The following is a 22,609-nucleotide window of genomic DNA, read 5'->3' on the forward strand; positions in this document are numbered from 1 at the left end:
TTAGGAAATGTATCCCTGCTTTCTGGTGGGGTACATCCCATACTAATGATCTCCATCCCGGTCAGGAACAATTATTTTAAATTTCTACTCTCAAATAATTTTGAACGATGGTTCTTAAAGATAAGTTTTATTTGAGTATCATGAAGAAATTTGGGAATCTAAGTAAATGTGATAAAAAAGGGCCCTGAAAACATTACATTCCTGCATATTTCATAACTGAAATTAGGGTGCTGATCATCAGCAACCTTTTTCTTGTACTTTAACTTAGATAATTTCAGTTAACATAAAGGAATTACCATCTCACTGCACATCCTGAAATGAGAACCAAAAATAACTGAGGAAAATAAAGCTGTTAGATTGATAATTTAAGACATGATCTCTGCATAACAAATTATCATATTATGATATAATTACACATTCTTTGAACAAGAACTTGCTTGACAGTATGAGGCATGCAAAGCAGCAAAGTACGTTATAGACTTAGGTAAGAATCTGATCGAGAGCACACAAGCAGACGTTGCTGTTTATAAAAATTACCCACACAGGAACCGTTTCCTTGTCTAGTTTTATAATTTATGTATTAAACCACCAAGTCACTAATCGAGTTTATTTATAACAAATGCATCAAAAATGACATGATGAATATGAGGGAAAAAATCAACCCTGTACCCATGATTTAAAATTTCATTTCTGCAACAATGACTTGAAGAATATACTTTTTCTTGTCTCTCTTTAGTTGAGTTGACATTGGTGTTAATAATAGCTCACACAGGAGCACCTAGGTGGCTCAGTCAGTTAAGCATCCAACTTCGGCTCGGTCATGATCTTGCAGTTCGTGAGTTTGAGCCCCACATCGGGCTCTGTGCTGACAGCTCAGAGCCTGGAGCCTGCTTGGGTTCGGTGTGTGTGTGTCTCTCTCTGCCCCTCCCCTGCTCACATTCTGTATCTCTCCCCCCCCCCCTCCCTCTCTCTCTCTCTCAAAAATAAACATTAAAAAAAAATTTTTTAATAACTCATATAGGCCCTCTCATTTGAAGAAGCCAAAGAGCCCACAAGTATCCTAACATTGAAAAAACAAAACAAACAAACAAACAAAAACCCCAACAAGTACCCCAACTAAAAAAACTAAACTAAACTGAATTATAAAAAACAAAAACACAAACACAAAAAACACTTCATTCTGTCCTGGCTAGAGATAAACAGAAATATCTCACTTATCAGGAAGGTTCCATATGACAACTTCTACTCACCCCACAATGGCCAAGAAAAAGGAAAGAAGCAAAAGAGGTGGAAGAGAAATTACACTGAAAAACAGAGAACTATTATAATGAATCCAAGGTTGCGCAGCTGCACCCACATTACTTCTGAAAAAGAGCAGAATATGTATTGTTTGTTCAATGCTTAATGCACATGCATTCACACTCACATACCTCTCCTATCAATTTCATGGCCCCAGTTAAGAAGCACTGAGAAACAGATGTTACCGAGTTTAGGAACTTCATCTGGAAAAGAGCTCCTGTAGCATTTATTTTAATGTTTTATTTTTTCTTTTTGAGAGAGTGCAAGCCGGGGAGAAGCAGAGGATCTGAAGCAGGCTCTGCATTGACAGCAGAGAGCCCTATGTGGGGCTCGAACTCACGAACCAAACCCTGAGATCATGACCTGAGCCAAAGTCAGACACTCAACCGACTGAGCCACCTAGTGCCCTGAGCTCCTATAGCATTTAGAGAGGCACTTCACTATTCTTTTTCAAACACAATTCTAACAGGCTTATTCATGCTTATTTCATAAAAGCAATAAACCAGAAGAGGGCAGAAAGTGGGACAGCAGCCAGAATCAGGCGTATGGCAGAAAAGTAAAGCTTGAAAGAGACATAAGCAGCCTAACAACACACAGTAGCCCCAAAAGCTTCCTGGTAATTCCAAACCTACATAATAAATGTAGCTCATAATAATCACCTCTGTTATCAAGAAGAGATTATATTCAGTGTACCTAAAATCATTGTTCTCAGAAATGGTTAATATAGAAAATTTAAAGCATCATTCACCACTAGGGAAAGGCAAATTAAAACTGCTACACACCCACTAGAATGGCTAAAATAAAAAATACTGGCAACACCGAGTAGTGGCGAGGACAGGAACCAAGTGGAACTCTCAAACATTGCTGGTGGAAATGCAAAATAACAACCACTGTTAAAAACCGTCCGGCAGTTTCTTACAAAGTTAAACATACACTTAGCCTGAGACCCAGAAATCACACACCTGGGTTATCTCCCTAAGAGAAGTGAAAACTTCCACTCATAGAAAAACCTCAACCCAAATGTTCATAGCACCTCTACTCATAAATCACCCAAACTGAAAACAGCCCAAGTGTCCCTCAAGGGGTGAATGTAAAACACACTGGTGCATCCACACAATGGAAGACGCAGCAATAAACAGGGACAAACTACTGACGGACACAACAACTCAAATGCAACTCAAATGAATCTCGAAGGCAAAGAGGTGCTAAATGAAGCAAGTCAGTCTCAGAGGGTTAAACACCGAACGACTCTATTTATATGATGATGTGATTCCTTAAGTGGCATCCTCAAAAAGACAAAATGACAAGAATGACTATAGATCAGTAATTGCCAGGGGATATGGGTGGGAGAAGAGGGAACTATAAAGGGACAGCAAAAGGAAGTGGGGGGGGCACTTATGAAACTGTTCTGCATTCCGACTGTGGTAGAAGTTACAGGAATATAAATAGGTATTAAAATTTACAGAACTGTACATAGGTATGATAGTTTACAACTGTGGGATACTTTTAAGAGAGTTTTGTTTTTACTTTAAGGAGATATCACTATCGCAGATATAACAAAATGCTATGAAAATGTGGCAGGTCTGAAAAACTGTATGATAGTATAACACTCTAACATTCTTGATGAGGGAGCATGAGGCAGGCTGAGGGGCAAAGCACAAGCTAGCACCACCCTTCCACCCCGGAAGGGATCTGTGTGATATTCCTCGGACACTCCCAGCTACCCAAGAACAAAGGAAAGGGGTTTAGGTGTTTGCCATGGTAAAGTGGGAAACTAAAGCAAATGAAAAATTAAATTCCCTTACTGCCTACAGCCCACTGACTAGTCCTTAAAACTCCTCCTTCTGGGAGTCCAGCTGCCTCAATGTTGATACTTTGCCAGGGGCAAAACAGAACCCAGGCTTAGCATTGTCCAAACCTGGAGGATCCTATTCAGTCTACTTCCTTTATCTCAACTGCCCCAGGATATATGCTGGCAATCAGGCTCCAAGCTGACGGCCCCCCCAATATGCATCTGAAGGGTACTATGACTGAGGTTTTACTAAACAGTGATAAATGGTGTTTCCCCAGCAAGGTCCCTCAAGGTCTTGGAAACCTTGCTTCCAAAATTCCTTAGAGACTTACTCTCCCCCTGACCCCCTCCCAACTTGAGGGTATATAATGACTACCTGTCATGACCCCAATGCAGCTCTTTCTGCCCGCAGGTCATGTCCCATGCTTTAATAAAATCACCTTTTTGCACCAAAGATGGCTTTAAGAATCCTTTCTTGGCTGTCAGCTCCAAAACCCACAAACCCCACCATCACCCCAAAACTTCATCAGTTCTCCTATTGACACATGACTGAGTGTTATCACCTTCAAAGATAGAAAAACATATACCAGAAACAGTAACTGTAAGAGAGCAGGAGCAGCCATACTATTATTAAACAGAGTGGACTTTAAGACAAAAAATATCAGTGAAGAAAAAGGAATAGTTTAAAACAATAAAAGGGCTGATTAATCAGGGAGATATAATAATTACAAATACTTCTGTAATCCAACAACAGAGCCCCAAAACAAATGAAATGAAAATGGGCAGAACTTAAAGGAGAAAGACAATTCAACAGTAACTGGAGACTTCAACACTCCATTCAAAATTATTGCAATTCGACAGAAAAGCAGCAAGGATATGAACACTTAAATAGCACCGATAACCATAGTGACCTGACATCTAAAGAACACTGTGACAACAGGTAACACATTCTTTTCGAGGCTCAAGATTAGACCATATGCAATGTCACAAAATACACTTAAGTACTGAAATAACACAAAATATGGGACTCCAAAGAATTAAGTCAACAACCAAAAGAAATTTAGGAAATCTCCAAATACCTGGAAATTACACAATAATTTCTAAACAATCCATGGGCCAAAGAAAAAAACTGTAAGCAAAATTAATAAATATTTTTAACTAGATGAAAATAAAACCCAACATGTTAAATTTATAGGATGTAGCTAAAGCAGTTGCCAGAATTTTACAGCCTTAAACTTAGCCTATGTTAGGAAATAAGAAAGATCTCAATTCATTTCCACTTAAAAAAATTAGATGAAGAGTAAACTAAATCCAAAGCAAGCAAATGGAAGAAAATTTAAAAGTTAAGAGCAAAAATCAATGAAGTTGAAAACAGAAAAATTATAAAGAAAAACAATGAAGCCAAAGTTGGTTCTTTTAATTTAAAAAAGTCAATAAAGACAAAACTTTTAGACTGACCAAGAAAGAAAAAGACACCAGTTACCAAAATCAGGAACGAAAGAAGAGGCATCACTATTGACCCTACAGAATAATTATAAAAAAGTATATGCCACCAAATTAGACAATTTAGATGAAATAGACAAATTCCTGGAAAGACATAAATTAGCAAAACAGATTCATGAAGAAACAGAAAATCTGAATAGACTTATAACATGAAATTAAACTGGAAATTAAAAATCTTGTCACAAAGAAAATCCCAGGCCCAGATGGCTTCACTGCTGAATTTTATCACATATTTAAAGAATAATGCCAATTCTTCAAATTCTTCCAGGAAATACAGTTTGAAACAGAGAACTCTTCTCAACTCATTGTATGAATTCAATACTACCCTGATACTAAAGTAAAGCACAGACATTATAAAACAGGAAAACAAATGAATATCCCTCATGAATATATATACAAAAATTCTCAATTAGTAAACCATATCCCAACAACAATAAAAAAAAAAGGTTAGATACTATTACCAAATAGGATTCATCCCAGCAACAGAAGTTTGTTTTAACATCTGAAAATCAGTAACACCACGTCTGAAAACTATTTTAATATAGGAAAGGACATAAAGTATGATCATATACAGACAAAAGTCAACACCTATTCATGATTTAAAAGAAAAAAAACAAAACCTCTCAGCAAACTAGGAACAAAAGGGAACATCCTCAATCTGATAAAGGGTATTTCACAAAACCTACAGGTATCATCATCCTTAATGGTAAAAGACTGAAAGTTTTCCCCCAAGAATCTTCATTCCTATTAAAACACTAACTTTAAAAATGTTCTTTATAATGTAGCTACTCAATACCTATGGTTGCCTTTTTGAAGGAAATTCTACCTCTTTAAAAAATGCTTATTTATTTTGAGAAAGAAAAAAAGAAAGAGAGAATCTCAAGCAGGTTCCACACAGTCAAAAGTCGAGCTCACAGTCGAGCCCAAAGTGGCTGACTAAGCTGAAATCATGAGATCATGACCTAAGCTGAAATCAAGAGTTGAACTCATACCTGACTGAGTCACCCATGCACCCCAGAAATTCTACCTTTTATAGTTTCAACATTTATGTTATGATGAGAAATAACTATTGCAAGTATTTTGTTTTAATCCAAATAGGTATACAACAAAGAAAAAAAATATGTAAATATTTCCAGAGATGTTTCAAACAATGTGAGTGGTATGACATTTCTATCCTGATAGTATGGCAGGGTAATCTTGGGAGATTTCTAACCATTACCTGGGTAATGCAAAAATATTCACAGTAGCCCTCAGTCAGAAACACATCAATTATTATAACATGGACTACACACACACACACACACACACACACACGTGCATGTGCGTGCACGCACACATACACACACACAGTATATACAATATACTGTGACCTCTTATAAACAAAAAGCAAACAAAAACCCATATTATCTCTTCTTAAAAGACATTTATTTTGATGTAAAAAAATTACATTACAGACAAAGGATCACAATGTATAATTTTGTGTTGCTAAATGTACCAGAGAGACTCAATGTTTAAAGGCTAACTCTGCTTAAACATAAAGGCGCTAGTAAAAATGATAACCATTAAGACTATAAGAGAGGTGGTGTCCAGAAATGAAGATAGATTTTACTGAGTAAAAGAAATGCTGAGTAAAAGAAAAACTGTTATTAAAGCTTCTTTTTCTGTGAGGTCTAAATAACTGAAGTATCTAAAACTTTAAGCTTACCATTTTGTTTTAATTGGGAACAAAATTTTAGGCAGTAATTCAAATATTTCACGTAAGCTCGATATATGCTTGCTCTCTGATCATTAAAAGGCTAGTTATAAACTTCATAACCTCAATCGTTCCCTATTAACTTTTCTGTGGAACACAACACATTCTATGTAAACCTTAGACCTGGGCGTGATAAATGGAGACATGAATGACTCCATATGCTAATGCCTGATTATTCACATGCATAGTATGGATGTTAACTTGTAGCATTTGACAGACTGTGAGCTCCATTCTGACTCATCTAAATAAATCCGAAGAACTTATCATACAACCGTCTTGTTATCTTAAAATTAACCTGCTAGCTTTTCTGTTTCTCCAGCCTGTCCTAGACAATAAAACATCCAACAAAATGTATGGAAATCAGATTCTATTCTACGATACATAGATTCACTGGAAGTAACTCACTGGAAGAGACAGAGGTATGGTGTGAAGATGGGGTCCCAAGGACAAGGACACCGGTTTCACATAACCTAAATGCATACTGCCTTTCAGAGCCTAAAACAGAGCTGTGGGAATTACAAGAAATACCCTATCAGATCCCCAAGCCCCAAATGTATCAGAGGTCAGCTTTCTAACAGCAGTGTCTATTTTTAAACTAGTGTAAGTTGGGCTCTAAATTTGACCTGCATTTAAATTATCATCTGCTGAGGAATGTCCAGCTGGACTCATACACAGTTCAAGTTGCTCGAGGGAGGTCCAAACAAAGTTCATTTTATGCGCAACAGACAAAGCCTTCTCTTAGCAACTGGCATCCTCCACAAAGCAAGGGCGGCAGCTGTGAAGAGGGAGCCATCCTGCAGCTGAGTGTCCCTGGAGTTTGCTTCTTCACATAACTATTAAAGCAGGCCATTCTTCACATTTAGAGAGTTTGGGGAAACCAGTTTCCGATTGCTTAGCACAACAGAATGAAGTAAAAGGGCATATTTTCAATGTTGTGCAGAGTACATGAATATCATCCCAAAGAAGAAACCAACAAAAACCTATTTTTGAGGTTCCTCACAGAACATTTCTTTTTAGAAAGTACAAGTTCACAGGGCCATACTGACCAAAATAGTCTCACTGACAATACAGTTTTCTGTTGCAATTATGTTCACCAACTGGAAGATAAAAGAAAACCATCAATATCCTTTCATCGTATCAGTCAAATAATTACAGCACCAATTGATGATAATTTTGGAAACTGTGATCCTCATTTGTGAGGAAGCCTCAAGGCACTCAGAACTTTCACAATTTTTAAAAACTTCTATTTCAAGTATATTAAGATCGGTGTTAAGATTGGCCTTACTGTATCACTTAGAAAAACCACATCCTAGCAACCTTAGTAACGCATTAGGAAAACCGCTGCCAGGACAAAGGTGAAAAATAAGACAAATAAATCTCTGAAACATCAGCAACAGATTGCAGATAATGTGTAAATTCAAAAATGTCTGTAAATACAACTACATAAATGATCTATCTCTTTCTCTAATCCAAAACAACAGCAATTTAGTAAGATCCATAAATAAACTATTACAAATCAAGAATGAAAGTGAGGGGTGCCTGGGTGGCTCAGTCGATAAAGCGGCCGACTTCCACTCAGGTCATGATTTAACTGTCTGGGTTCAAGCCCCGCACTGGGCTCTGTGCTGACAGCTCAGAGCCTGGAGCCTGCTTCAAATGCTGTATCTCCCTCTCTCTTGCCCTCCCTCACTGGCACTCTCTCTCTCCCTCGTAAAAATAAAATAAACATTAAAAAAAAATTTTTTTTTAAGAATGAAAGTAAAATATCAGACATGGCCACATATATGTGTCACACACCAAAGTTGTCTCTTCTCGTTAGCCTACAATTCTGGCCCAGTCCACCAGGCCTGAAGATAAACCAACGCTGTGATTCAGAAGGCAGAGGAAATCCAAACATTTCATTTTCTAGATATCTGAAAGGTCGATCTGATTTTAAGATTCAAAAACTACAGACCATGAAAAGTAAACGCTCAGTATCTGCACCAAAGGCCTTGACTCAGTCATGCCTTATTCAGTCATTCATCCAAAGAACATTTATTGAGCTATGTGGCCGAGGCTGCTTGTTACTACCCAATATCCACTCTCCTCTTGTTCCTAACAGAAGCCCCATTGATCTAGGAGAAGCAAGGCATCTAACTTTTTAAAAGACTACCTTTCTGAGCCTCCTTTGCAGCCAGGTGAGTGCACGTCTGGCCAATGAGAAACAAGCATATGTGTTTTGAGAAAATTAAGCAAAGAAAGGTTGCTTCAAGGGCGCGGATTCTGTTCAGAATTTCACCCTTGTTTCCCTCTCTCTTTTCACCTTCTGGAATATGAATGTGATGCTTCCAGTAGCTATCTTCCATAAAGCAATCGCCTTAAGGAAGATCGCCAGGAACTCAAAAAAGAGAAGGTTCAAGCAGTATTTGTTTTTCAGTGTTGCCAAATGCAGGGCAGTAGTGGCCAAAGATACTGGCACCACGGAAGCTACATAATCACCTCTGCTGCTGGTTTTGCCTCTTTATGGCAGCAACAGTCTGGTGTCTTGTACATATGAATATAAAAAGGCTTGTAAAAATCTTGGAAAGAACAGGGCTTAAGGAACAGTACAGTACTTATCTACCATATGAGAACTTAATGTTCTTAAAGGAGAAAAAAGAAAAAACGTAAGAATCACAAGTCCCTTCTCTGTTCACACCTTTAATCTTTCACTTAAGCACTTACACACTAAAGACAGAGTGTCTGTCTGCCTGTCTCCCCCACTATCCTAAAAGAACTTAGAGACAAGGACTGCTCTTCCTCACTTCTACAGCTCCAGAACCCAGCACAAGGCAGACACTAAGGGTTAATGAACAACATGAGGTTGGTGAATCCAGCCCTGCTACCTAACAGTCTTCCAATGACAGTGAATTCTGTTTCAGAACTATGCCCAGGTATCTGTGGGAGGGCCAGCTCGTTCCCAAAGACAAAAGAGCCCGTGGGAAAACTGTTGGTCCCTGCCCAGCTAGGGTGCACCTCTGGGATGCAGGGACCTCCCTCACGCATGTCTCCGCAGGTGGAGCACGATGAAAGTAAACACTGGAGAGCTCCAGTCTTCCTTTCTCCCTCACTCGCTCCCGCTCGTTCATTACATTTCCTGAGCACCTACGATCCACCACACACAGTACAGGGCGCCAGGAATAACTCTAGCCAACAGAACACGGCAACTCTCCTGAAGGAATCTATCATCCAGAAAAGCACAGAAGCAATTACGTATGATACACTGTGAAACAATGAGGGATATATACAATGTGTGATTCCTATGGAAGGCTGGGCACCTGTCAGAGTGTCCTGCGGCCCGTCTCATTCACTCCACTCCATCACGGCTGTATCTCCTCTCCATGATACGGGCAGCAGAGACCCCAAGAACACCCAGCAGGAGTACCTGAGCCACTACACCAGGGGGTTCGTGGGGCGCAGAAGGTAGTCGGCAGGTAGGAGAGGAAGAGTCAAGCAGTGAAGTACAGCTTGAAGGATGATGAGAGTTTTCCCAGGTTAAAAAGTATAAGCAGAACTTTTCATAAAGAGGATTTACCAAGCAGAAAAATCCAGAGGTAAGAAAGACCACAGGACATCAGAGGGGCATGGCAGACTTCGCTACTGGATCATGAGGACAGCCACCCAAACCAGTTTTTACCACCTGATGGAAGAGCTGTCACACGTTATGTCTAAAGCTCTATGAGAAAGACCTCAGGATCTTCCACAGATATTTCTAAAACATGTGCCTTCCAGAGAAGCAGAAAGAATTTTTTAATCTGAAGCATGTAATAATATCAATCCTGCTCTATTTTAAGCTCAGATTATTAATATTTATAATTTTAAAAAAATCACTTAGTAGAGAGAAATAAAAGAACATTAAGAACTTTATAAAGGATGCCTAGTGGCTCCGTCAGTTAAGCACCCAACTCTTGATTTCAGCTCAGATCATGGTCTCATGGTTTTTATGAGTTCGAGCCCCAAGTCGGGCTCTGCACTGACTTGGAATTCGCTCTCTCTGCCCTTCCCTTGCTCTCTCTGTCTCTCAAAATAAATAAATAAACTTTAAAAAATAATAATAAAATGTCTTAAAAAAGAATTTTATAAAAAAGTACAGCAGTGGACTGAAAAAAGTTTCTCCTAGAACTGAAATATTTTCTTAAAATATCCTTACATAATACAGCTCTCTTTAAATTTTGAAAAGATGGTTAGGCAGATACATCACTTAAAAAAAATAAACTTCACATTTGGTGGTAGAGTCAACTCTTCCAACCTAATGTCCACTGCCCTTCCCTTCTTCTTTAGCAATAGAAATCTGACTTTATTTGGGCTGGCAATGTGCCTACTTAAACACCACAGCTGAGCCTCCCTTGAAGACAGTGGTCGCCAAGGAGTTTCAAGGAGAAGTCCGTGGGTAGAGATTCCAGAAAGTTCCTATTGCCACTTTTCTTTCCCCTCCTTCTGTAGACAGCTTGGCTAGAGATCCAACAGTGTCCCATGGTTTTGTGGAAGACAGCTTTATGCTGCTTAGGATGCTAAAAGCCAGAAGGAGCCTAAGTCCCTCCCTGATGACTTGGTAGAACCACCACTCCTGGACGATTTTCCTACAGACATTTTATGCGAGAAATCAACCACGCTGAACCAGATCTGTGTTCCTAATAGTCAAACAGAACTTTCATTGCAGATGCTACAGAATATTTAAAGTACACATGGTAAGATTTGGCAAGAAGCAGTTTCAAAAAGATTTATAGTATTAAAACATTATTTAAAAAAAACATCGGGGCGCCTGGGTGGCGCAGTCGGTTAAGCGTCCGACTTCAGCCAGGTCACGATCTCGCGGTCCGTGAGTTCGAGCCCCGCGTCGGGCTCTGGGCTGATGGCTCAGAGCCTGGAGCCTGTTTCCGATTCTGTGTCTCCCTCTCTCTCTGCCCCTCCCCCGTTCATGCTCTGTCTCTCTCTGTCCCCAAAATAAATAAAAAACGTTGAAAAAAAAATTTTTTAAAAAAACATTATTTCATGATTCACTATCTTTTTGACATTGAAATCACACATCCACATCATTACTAAACAACATTTTAAATCAAAATAAATCTTTTCCAATGTTTTCCTTTGGGCACAAAAGACATCTCGTTCTTAAAACATCTGACCCACTCTGGGAGCTGAACTGGGGAGCGAGTAGGGCCAGCAGAACAGACCCTGAGAAGCGGGCACGTGGGGGTGGGAGGGGGGGCACCATTAAGTATCTGTAACAGCAAAACACAAGCTGTTTACAAAGAGCTTCTCTGGGCTTTACAAGCCAGGTATATTGTCAGGTAAGAGTCACTTTGGAGACCTATGATTTGAATTAACCCCTGGCTGTCACTGCCACTATCACAGAACCACAATGGGATTTCAATGTCATAACATTCTTATTCTCTTTGATACTGTCATTTCACTTTTAAGAAGTATCCTGTCTGAGAGAGGTGAGATTACATTTTCATGGAAATGAAATTGTACTCCTTTCTCCTCCTCTTACCATCAAAACAGCTAAGGTATCATGTGCAATGGATTATGCCTAACAAATGGAGTAATTCCACAGAGCCGGGGGGGGGGGGGGGGCGCTCCTATATTTGAGGAGAACCAGAAACTTACAGACTGTAGAACAGAAAGGTCAGGATCACCTTCTTCATTTTAATTCAATGTGTAGGTTTTGTTTAAAGCTAGAAACAAAACTCAAATGGAGAAACTAAAGAGAAAATTATTCTACTTCCATTCTTATCTCTGTTCACCTTTTTAAAAAGAATATTCCTTAGTACTTCAAACAGAACAACAAGCCTACTTGATAACTGTAGAATTCCGCTCTACGTTGAATTATTACACAAACACCAGCTTTCTTTATGGGCAAATGGAACAGTGAGATGCACATAATATCCAAATTCAAACCTGGATTTGAATCCTGGTTCTAATAACTACTAATTGTGGGTAAAATCTTGGGCAGGGCAGACTAATTTACCTCTCCCTGGCCTCAATTCCTCAATTCCTACAACTCTAAAATGAAAATAATGTTGTCACTCCCCTCTTAGCATTGTTGGAAAAATTAGTGCCAATTAATGTATGTACGAGGCATTCTATAGCTATTAATACGATGTTAAGTACTAATAGGGTTTTATTTTGTTGTCAAAGGTAAAAGATTAAAAAAAAAGGGCTAATTAAAAGTTTCAAGTGAAATAAAAAACAAAATGAGAGCTAGAGTAACTTCTGAGTAAGAGTCCCCTCAGCTCCTCCCTGAAACATTCTTAGGGCTGGGAACTCAGGAGCTGGAAAGGCAACTCTATCACTCTTGCAACACCACCATGACACAGGCTGGGCATGGGATCTACAGCGTGTCAGTTTCTGTATGAGGCTTGAGGGAACACGTAGTAAAGACACGGTCCCCTGCTTTCCAGGAATTCACAGCACCCTCCCAGGCACAGGCATTCGAATACAATCCAGCGACAGGCAACGAGACAGGTGGATACCGAGTGCCACAGCAGTGCAGAAGCGGGGCACATCGCGCAACCTAGCGCTGTCAGAAGGAAGGCAGCCTTTCAGTAAAATCTTACAGAACCAGGAAGTGGAAAGGGAACAGCACAACCACCCTGAGGTGAGAGACAGCGAGGTGCGTCAGAAGTACGAAGTGCAGGGGCGCCTGGGTGGCTCAGTCGGTTGAGCGTCTGACTTTGGCTCAGGTCATGATCTCACGGTTCGTGGGTTCGAGCCCCACATCGGGCTCTGTGCTGACAGCTCAGAGCCTGGAGCCTGCTTCAGATTCTGTGTCTCCCTCTCTCTCTCTGCCCCTCCCCTGCTCACACTCTGTCAATCTCTCTCTCGAAAAATTAATAAACATTAAAAAAAAATTTTAAAAGAAGTATTAAGTACAAAGCAGGCAGACGGTGTGGATGCCCAGGCTCCTGTCAGAGGTCTGGAGGGCCACATATAATCCTGGACTTGCTCCCACAGGCTGTGAGGAGCCTTGGAGACAGGAGAAGGACAGGGTTAGACATGCGTTTTTGCACAGAAATTATGGCGGCAATGGGGAAAATGAACTGGCTACAGAGGCAGAATGGGACGGTACGCTAGCATCCAGGTGAGCAAGAAGAAGGCTACAGACCTAACCTATTGCAAGATTTTCTAAGGAATTACAATTAAGCTGGGTCTTTCCTTGGTTTCTGTAGAGATTGTGTATATACGTCATGTCCCAACAATACCAATGGCTCCGGAAGAACAGAAAAGAAAGTGGTCTGGTTTTAAATGGTCACTAAGTGAGGTACCAAGTCAATGAAAGGTGCATTTGGAGACATTTGCACAGAGAGGAACATGCAACTTCACTGTAAGATACCAGAACCTCACTATCAGTTTCACAATAAAATGCCTCTGCTTAAGATCAGCTGTTAGGAACAGAAATAAAAACCAAGTCTCAAACATCTGTCATTTGTCCATGCAATTGTGGATAAACCACATTATAAACAAGTGTTTAGAGTTAGGTAGAGAATAAAATTTTGAGGGCCCTCAAATTTTGACCCTTTGAGGCTTTTCCCCCAGTGATTTCAGTATGTCCTGGTCCTACAGAACCAACAAGTCACTTATCAAAAAGAGAGCAAAACAGCTCTGGAGGCATGAAGAAAAGATCTTATCTGTGCCTAACTATCAGGCCAAATTGCTCACAGAAAGGAAGGATCCCACACAAGTTGTCTGGCTGACTCTCAGCTGATTGCTGTCTGTACATTCACAAAGGAAAATGTGATAAACATGAACGTCCAGGCACCAGTATCCATCTGGACAGGATGTTAACACCATTCCTCAATCCCTCAAGGGTCTTATTCTCTCTTAGAAGCATAAAATCAGCCAACTGGCTTGAGAGCACTTTAATTAATTTGGGTGAGAAGAAGAAAAGGCAGAGAGGATTCGTCTCTTCTGAACACAAACAAGGACACATTTCCTACTACCATTTGGGAAGCTTAGAAGATTCAGGGTATTAGGACCCTAAATTATCCATATGAAAAAAAAGTACCCAGCTCTTATTTCCATGACCCTCAACCCATCCAAGTCTCCCTTTCGATGCAGTCTCGTCACTGGGGCATACCACAGCACAGTGCTACCGAGCAAGATGTACTCAGGAAGAGGGTGATGATAAAAAGTGGTTACTTAAACCAAGCAGACAAGGGGAAAACTGGCAGAAGAAATGTTCTGATGACAGAATGACTCATAACACCAAGACTGTTCCCATTCTTCCTTTGGTTTACACTGGATAATCACTAAACCCAACACATGATTTTTAGTATATGTGCTGCCGAAGCGAGCACTCAACACGTGATTTTTAAAGCTTCTACATACACCTAGTCAAATATTCTTTACTTTTATAAAATGTATGTAATTTTTAGTATTTTATTTGACCTTCTCAATCCCATCCTTCTGAGAATCTTTCTCCATTCAACTGAGTAATCTTACAGCTAAAAGGTTAAAAGCAAAGCAAAGCTCTCGGGCCAGACCACATGAATTCAATCCTGAACACTTATCCCCTCTGTGCCCGTGTCCTCTCCCATCAATCAGGACCAGCCTCACCATGTTCTCGTGAGGATGGCATGGAACAACGATGGAGGGCGCTCCGCACAGGGTCTGCTACAGAACTCCAGAAATGCTCCCAATCATTAGTAGTCTTAAAGAACAGAAGCACAGCAAGCACTAGGAGAGCCAGTGGAATAGTCCTCAAAGACTCAAGCATTTTATAATAAAATAGGTGCCCAAAGCATAAAAACACCAATAATAACAACCACTGTAATATATCTATAAAAGGATAATATCCATAGGATTATCCAACTATCTTCCCTCTTCAAATATTACTGTTACTTTCTAAAATTTTAATGCAAAAGGAGTTATTTTTAAATACCTTAAACTTGGCCTTTCCATTTTTTTTTTTATTTCTTTTTTTTTTCATGTTTATATATTTTTGAAAGAAAGAGACAGAGTGCGAGCAGGAGAGGGGCAGAGAGAGAGGGAGACACAGAATCCAAAGCAGGCTCCAGGCTCTGAGCTGTCAGCACAGAGCCCTATGCGGGGCTCAAACTCGTGAGCCGTGAGATCATGACCTAGGCTGAAGTTGGGACATTTAACTGACTGAGCCACCCAGGCACCCCTAAACTTGGCGTTTCTAATTGTCTGTTCCCATAACCTGCTGTGATTCTATTAACAGGGCCTCCTGAGTTTGATTTCAAGAGACTTACAATCACCTATAGTTGATTCCTCCCTCACTAATTTTTAATGGATTTCTACAGATAAATAATTACTTAAATTAGCTAATTTCTAGACCATGTAGTTGTTTCCACTAGGAATCCACTGAGCTATATTTATTTTTCACCAGCTGTCTGGATAATTATATTTAGTCCACATTTTTTTAAAGTCAGAAGAGAATGAATATGTTAATAATTAGCCTCTCTTTTTTGGACTTCCCTAAGTCCTCTGATTCCTCTCAAAGCTTAAACAAGGGGTTTAGAAGGAAGTTGTATCAACTCACATCTCAGAGGCAACTCGACACTAGATATGCAAGGCTTAAAATCAGACCATTGTTGATGTAACAAAAGATAAGAATCACAACATAAACAGAATACCGAATGGCCACTGATTTCAGATGCATTCAAGTGCATTAATTCGCCTAAAATCAAATGGTACTAAATGTAAATTGCACAGGGCACTAAAATGTTTGCTTTCAGTTGTTAATTTTTTAGTACGGAGGAGGAGCAAGAGAAAAAAATCCCACTGTAATCTCAACACAGGATTTCCACAAAACTGAAAGGTTTCCACTCTGTTCTCATATTTACAAATGCAAATAAAACCAATTTAGCCCTATATAGTATGACTTAAGAAAAAAAAAGTCAATGAGGGGGCACCTGGGTGGCTCAGCCAGTTGAGCGTCTGACTTCGGCTCAGGTCATGATCTCACAGTTCGTGGGTTCGAGCCCCGCGTCGGGCTCTGTGCTGATGGCTCAGAGCCTGGAGCCTGCTTCGGACTCTTGTGTCTCCCTCTCTCTGCCCCTCCCTCTCTGTGTCTCCCTCTCTCTCAAAAATAAACATTAAAAAAAAAATCGTCTATGAAAAACAATTGTCCACAGAATACTTATTGTTTTAAGATTTATGTAACTTGCCCAAAACAGTACTCCAGGTTTTGTATTTAAAAACAACATAGAGAGAGACTGGCCCCAGGTAAGATGAAGAAAGCACGCTCCAGTCTCTCACCGAACGCAACTATAACACCTGGACAAAGTGTAAAAAATAGCTCTTTGAAGGTTCTGAAAAGTAAATGACCATAACAGGCTGATGGGGGGGCACGGCGGGGGGGGGGGGGGGGCACGGTAGTGTAAAACTTAAAGTAACACCAAACCAGTGAAGAATTTCCCCTTTTTTTCCTCCAAAATCCTCCAGGCTGGAATCAAGGCAGCCACACACCTGAAAATGAGCACCAAGATGTAGACAGAGGGGGAACATCTGGAAAAGCTTAAGTTCTAGCTTAAGAAGTGGGGAAAAAGGATTCCTGATACCCCAGAGAGTGGGAGAAATTCCTCACTTTTCTTCTTTTTTATTTCTCTAATTTCTTGCTTCCCAGACCAACGTAATCACAAGGTGGCAGTGGGCAGAGGAAAACAGTCACCTAAACCTCCGAGGGATAGGAAACTTTCTTCCTCACTGCTCAGAGGACTTAGGCTCTCCAGATATAAGGGCAAATGTCTGCTGCCTTTTTGCTGTCTTCCTGTGTCCTGGTCCAAAATGTAGGTAGTCACAGGAAGCACCCTGCCCCACTCTAAACCCCCATCTTTGTGCCTGGAGGACTAAAAAAGGGAACCTCAGAGAAACAGGAAGCACTGGAGAAATCGACCCACACAACTATAGCCAACTGATCTGGGCCAAGGTGTAAAGGCAAACCACTGGAGAAAATATTGTCTTTTCAACAAACAGTGCTGAAACAAGTAGATATCCTTATGCAAAAAATGGAACCATGACCTAAATTTCAGATCTTATACAACTATAAATTCAAAATAGATCATATGGATCTAAGCATAAAATGTAAAACTATAAACCCTTTAGAAGAAAACAAGGGAAAATCTTTAGGATATAGGATTAGGCAAAGAGTTCTTGCTCTGAGAGAAACACTAAGAGAAAGAAGACATAAGTACAGACTGGGAAAAATACATAAGGAATGAAGAATTTTTATCCACAATATATTTTTTTTAAAAAATGAAAACTAAACCAAGAAAAGAAGTAAAAATAGGCAAAAGATTTCAACACAAATAAGTAAAACACAGATTTAAAACACAACAGAGGGCGCCTGAATGGTTCAGTTGGTTTTGACTCAGGTCATGATCCCACCGTTTGTGGGTTAGATCCCCACGTCAGGCTCTGTGCTGACAGCTCAGAGCCTGGAGCCTGCTTCAGCTTCTGTGTGTGTGTGTCTCTCTCTACTGCTCCCCCACTTGCACTCTGACTCTCCCTCAAAAATGAATAAACATTTAAAAATTTTACAAAAACATAGAAAAGGGGCGCCTACGTGGCTAGTCAGTTGAGCATCTGACTCTTGATTTCAGCTCACATCATGATCTCACAGTTCGTGGGATTGAGCCCTGCGTCAGGCTCTATTCTACCAGCACAGAGCCTGCTTGGGATTCTCTCTCTCCTCTCTCCCTGTCCCTCTCCCTGCTTACATGCACTCTCTCTCAAAATAAATAAACACTAAAAAGAAATAGAAAAGATCAATGAAACTAAGAGCTGGTTCTTCAAAAAGATAAATAAAAAACTGATAAACCTTTAGCTGAACTCATAAAAAGAGAGAACAAGAGAGAAAGAACTCAAAATAAGAAACAAAAGAGAAGTTACAATAAATGCCACAGAAATAAAAAGGATTATGAGACTACTACAAAAAAATTATACACCAACAAATTAGACAACCCAGAAGAAATGAATAAATTCCTTAAAACAAAAACAACAACAAAAAAGACCTTCTAAGATTGAAACAAGAAATAGAAAACCCAAACAGACTGATTACTAGCAAAGAAACTGAATGAGTAATCAAAAAACTCCCAACAAACAGAAGTTCAAAACCAGACAGATTCACGTGTGAATTCTAGCAAACAATTAAAGAGGCATTAATACCCTTTCTTCTCAAACTATTCCCAAAAATAGAAGAGGAAAGAATGCTTCCAAATTCATGCTATAAGGCCAGTATTACCCTGATACCAAAACCAGACAAAGACACTACAAAAAAAAAAAAAAAAAAATTCCACACCAATATCCCTGATGAACATAGATACAAAAATCCTCAACAAGTATTAGCAAACCAAACTCAGCAATACATTAAGAGGATCATTCCCCATGATCAAGTAAGATTTATTTCAGCAATGCAAGGATGGTTCAATATTCACAAATCAATCAACATGACACACCACATTAACAAAAGGAAGGATAAAAATGACATAATCATCTCAATAGATACAGAAAAAGCATTAACAAAATTCAACATCATTCATAATTGAAAGCCTCAACAAAGTGGGTTTAGAGGGAACATACCTCAATGTAACAACCCAGGGCTAACATCATACTCTATGGTGAGAAGCGGACACCTTTTCCTAAGATCAGGAATAAGAAAAGGATGTACACCTCACTACTTTTATTCAACACAAAACTGGAAGTCCTAGCTGCAGCAATCAGATAAGAAAGAAAGAAAGAAAGAAAGAAAGAAAGAAAGAAAGAAAGGCCATTCATATTGGTAAGAAAGTAAAACTTTCACTATTTGAGATGACATGATTACTATATACAGAAAAATCTAAAGACTCCACCAAAAATCTATTAAACTGACTTCAATAAAGTTGCAGGAGACAAAATTAATACAGAAATGTGTTGTTTCTATAGACTAATAAAAGACTAGCAGAAATAGAATTAGGAAAACAATCCCATTTACAATTGCACCAAAAACAAAAACGAAAAAACACAAAACCTTGATATAAATGTAACCAAGGAGGAAAAGACCTATACTGTAAAAGCTGTAAGACACTGATGAAAGAAACTGAAGATAATACAAATAAATGAAAAGATATATCATGCTCACAGGCTGGAAGAATACTGTTGAAATTTCAATACTACCCAAAGCAATCTACAGTTTCAATGCAATCCTTATCAAAATACCAATAGTATTTTTCAGAGAATTAGGATAAATAATCCTAAAATTTATATTAAACCATAAAAGACCCCCCAAGAGCCAAAGCAACCCTGAGGAAGAACAAAGCTGGAGCTATTATAATCCCAGATTTCAAATTATACTACAAAGCTACAATGAATCAGAACAGTATAGTACCGACACAAAAATAGATACACGGATCTATGAAACACAATAGAGTCCAGAAATAAACCTACACTTATATGGTCAATTAATCTACAACAAAGGAGGCAAGAATATAGAGTGCAGAAAAGACAATCTCTTCAATAAATGGTGTTGAGAAAATCAGACAGCTACATGCAAAAGAATGAACTGGACCACTTTCTTACACTATACACAAAAATAAACTCAAAATGGATGAAAGACCTAGATGTCAGACCTGAAATCATAAAACTCCCAAAAGAAAATATAGGCAATAAACTCTTAAACATCGGGCTTACCAATATTTTCCTGGAACTATCTCCTCCATTAACAGAAACAAAAGCAAAAATAAACAATTGGGACTACATCAAACTAAAAGGGTTTTTTCCCCCTTTTGCACAGAAAAGGAAACTATCAACAAAATGAAAAGTCAAACTACTGAATGGGAGATTTTTGCAAATGTTGTATCTGACCAAAAGTTTAATATCCAAAATATGTAAAGAACTCCTACAACTTGACACCAACCAGCAAGCAATCCAATTTAAAAATGGGCAGAGGGGCGCCCGGGCAGCTGAATTGGTTAAGCATCCAATTCTTGGTTTCAGCTCAGGACATGATCTCACAGTTTGTGAGTTTGAGCCCCACGTCAGGCTCTGCACTGACAATGCAGAGCTTGCTTGGGATTCTCTCTCTTTCCCCCTCTCTCTTTGCCCTTTCCCTGCTCATATACTTTCTTCCTCCCTCCCTCCCTCCCTCCCTCCCTCCCTCCCTCTCTCTCTGTCCCTCAATAAACGAGCAAACTTAAAGCACAGGGGAGGGGGGTGGGCAGAAGACCTGAATAAACACTTTCCCAAAGATGACAATGGCCAACAGACACATGAAAAGATACTCAACACCACTAACCATCAGGGAAATGCAAATTAAAATCACAATGAGGGAGTACCTCACACCACTCAGAATGGCTAATATCAAGAAGACAAGAAATAATAAGTGTTGGTGAGGATATGGAGAAAAGGGAACTCTCATGCACTGTTGGTGGGAATGTACATTGGTGCAGCTACTATAGAAACTAGTATGGAAGTTCCTTAAAAAAAGAAAAAACCAGAAATACCATGTGATCTAGTAATTCTACTTCTGGATGTTTACCCAAAGAAAACAAAAACACTGATTCATAAAGCCAGATGCATCCCTATGTTTACTGCAGCCTTTTTAACAACAGCTAAGATTGGAAAAAACTTAAGTGTCCAGTGATAATAAATGGATAAAGAAGAGGTGGTATACATATACAATGGAATATTACTCAGCCATCAAGAAGAATGAAATCTTGCCATTTGTGACAACACAGATGGCCCTAGAGGCTATTATGCCAAGTGAAATAAATCCGCTAAAGACAAATACCATATGATTTCACTCTTATGTGGAATCTAAAAAAAACAAACAAACAAAAAAAAAACCCAAACAACAATAACAAAAACAGACTCATAAATACAGAGAACAAACTGGTGGTTGCCAATGGTGGAGCAGTGGTGTGGTGGTCACAACAGATGAAGAGAATTAAGAGGCATAAACTTCTGGTTACAGAAGAAGTCAGAGGAATGAGAAGTACACCAGAGGGTGTATAGTCAATATGGTCAATAACATTGTAACAATTTTTTTATGGTGACAGATGGTAACTACACTTACTGAGGCATTTCCTAAAGTATATAATTCTTGACTCAGTCTGTTGTACACCTGAAACTAGTAACACTGAATGTCAATTATACTTCAGTTAAGGAAAAAAAAAAAAGACCTGAACACACACTTTACCCAGAAGAGTATACAAATGACTGCAGGCAAGCTCATGAGAAAATGTTCATCAGCATTAGGGAAATGCAGATTAAAACCACAGTGAGATACCACTTCACATCTCTACTAGAAAGGCTAAAATAAAAATTACTGATAATATCCAGTGCTGGCAAGTATGTCAGGCACCTGAAATGAACAGTAATGATGATAATAACATCGCTGCTGGGAATACAAACTGATGGTTAACTCTGGAAAATGGTTAACATTTCTTTCAAAGTTAAATGTACACCTACCACATAACCCAGCCATTCCACTCCCAAGTATTTACCCAAGAGAAAGAAAAGCATGTGTTCATGTAGAGACCTGTACTAAAAGGCTCATAGGTAGCGCTATCTGTAATACCCACAAATCACAACAACCCAAATATTCTTCAGTGAGTTAATGGACACACACGCAGTGATACTTCCACACGATGGAATAGTACTCAGGGATTAAAAGGAATATGCTATCAATACCCACCCCTGGGAAGACATGACACCGAAAGAAGGAAGTCCGCTTCAAAACATTACATACCACATGCTTCCCTTTAAACAACATCTTTGCAAACACTAAACTACAGAGGTAGAGAACACATCAGTGGTTGCCAGGATTTAGGGGGTGGGAGAGAATGTAGCATAAGGACACTTTCTGAGGGGAGTAAGCAGCTGTGGAACAGTTGAATAAATCTACACGTGTGTTAAAACTCACAGAACTTGTACAGCCAAATGAAACAAAACAACGCAAAACAAAAGCAATTTTAACCCAGGTTAATCTTTTATCCAACATAAAAATATCTGAAATTTGCAACAACATCTTTGCATAACTAAATTGTGTAAATAACTGTACTGAATATAACCACAGAAATGGGTTTTACAGACAATGGAACATGGAGTATTAAATATTATTCAAGCCAAGTTTATTTATAAAACATTTCAATAGACACCAAAAAACTATTCCTTCCTAACGTTAACTGTTCAATCACACACACACACACACACACACACACACACACTAGGACTGTTCAACAGCAAGGAAACCAATACTCAACAGGAGCCAACAGTTCTCGTCATTCAGGCATCTGGATTTG

General features: G+C 39.3%; 1 protein-coding gene and 1 non-coding gene across 8 annotated transcripts in view; one reads left to right on the plus strand and one right to left on the minus strand.

Moving 5' to 3' along the window:
- The window catches only part of SIPA1L1 (signal induced proliferation associated 1 like 1), a 367,173-nt gene that overhangs the window by 217,732 nt on the left and 126,832 nt on the right, over positions 1–22,609 (minus strand). The window lies entirely within an intron of this gene.
- TRNAQ-UUG (transfer RNA glutamine (anticodon UUG)) lies at positions 13,007–13,091 on the plus strand. The gene has a single exon. It is a non-coding gene; the product is annotated as a tRNA-Gln (tRNA).

This window comes from Lynx rufus, unplaced genomic scaffold (assembly GCF_022079265.1).
Source record: "Lynx rufus isolate CCGP_SWC_20201006 ecotype Redwood Valley unplaced genomic scaffold, mLynRuf1.p SCAF_17, whole genome shotgun sequence".
Lineage (NCBI taxonomy): Eukaryota > Metazoa > Chordata > Mammalia > Carnivora > Felidae > Lynx > Lynx rufus.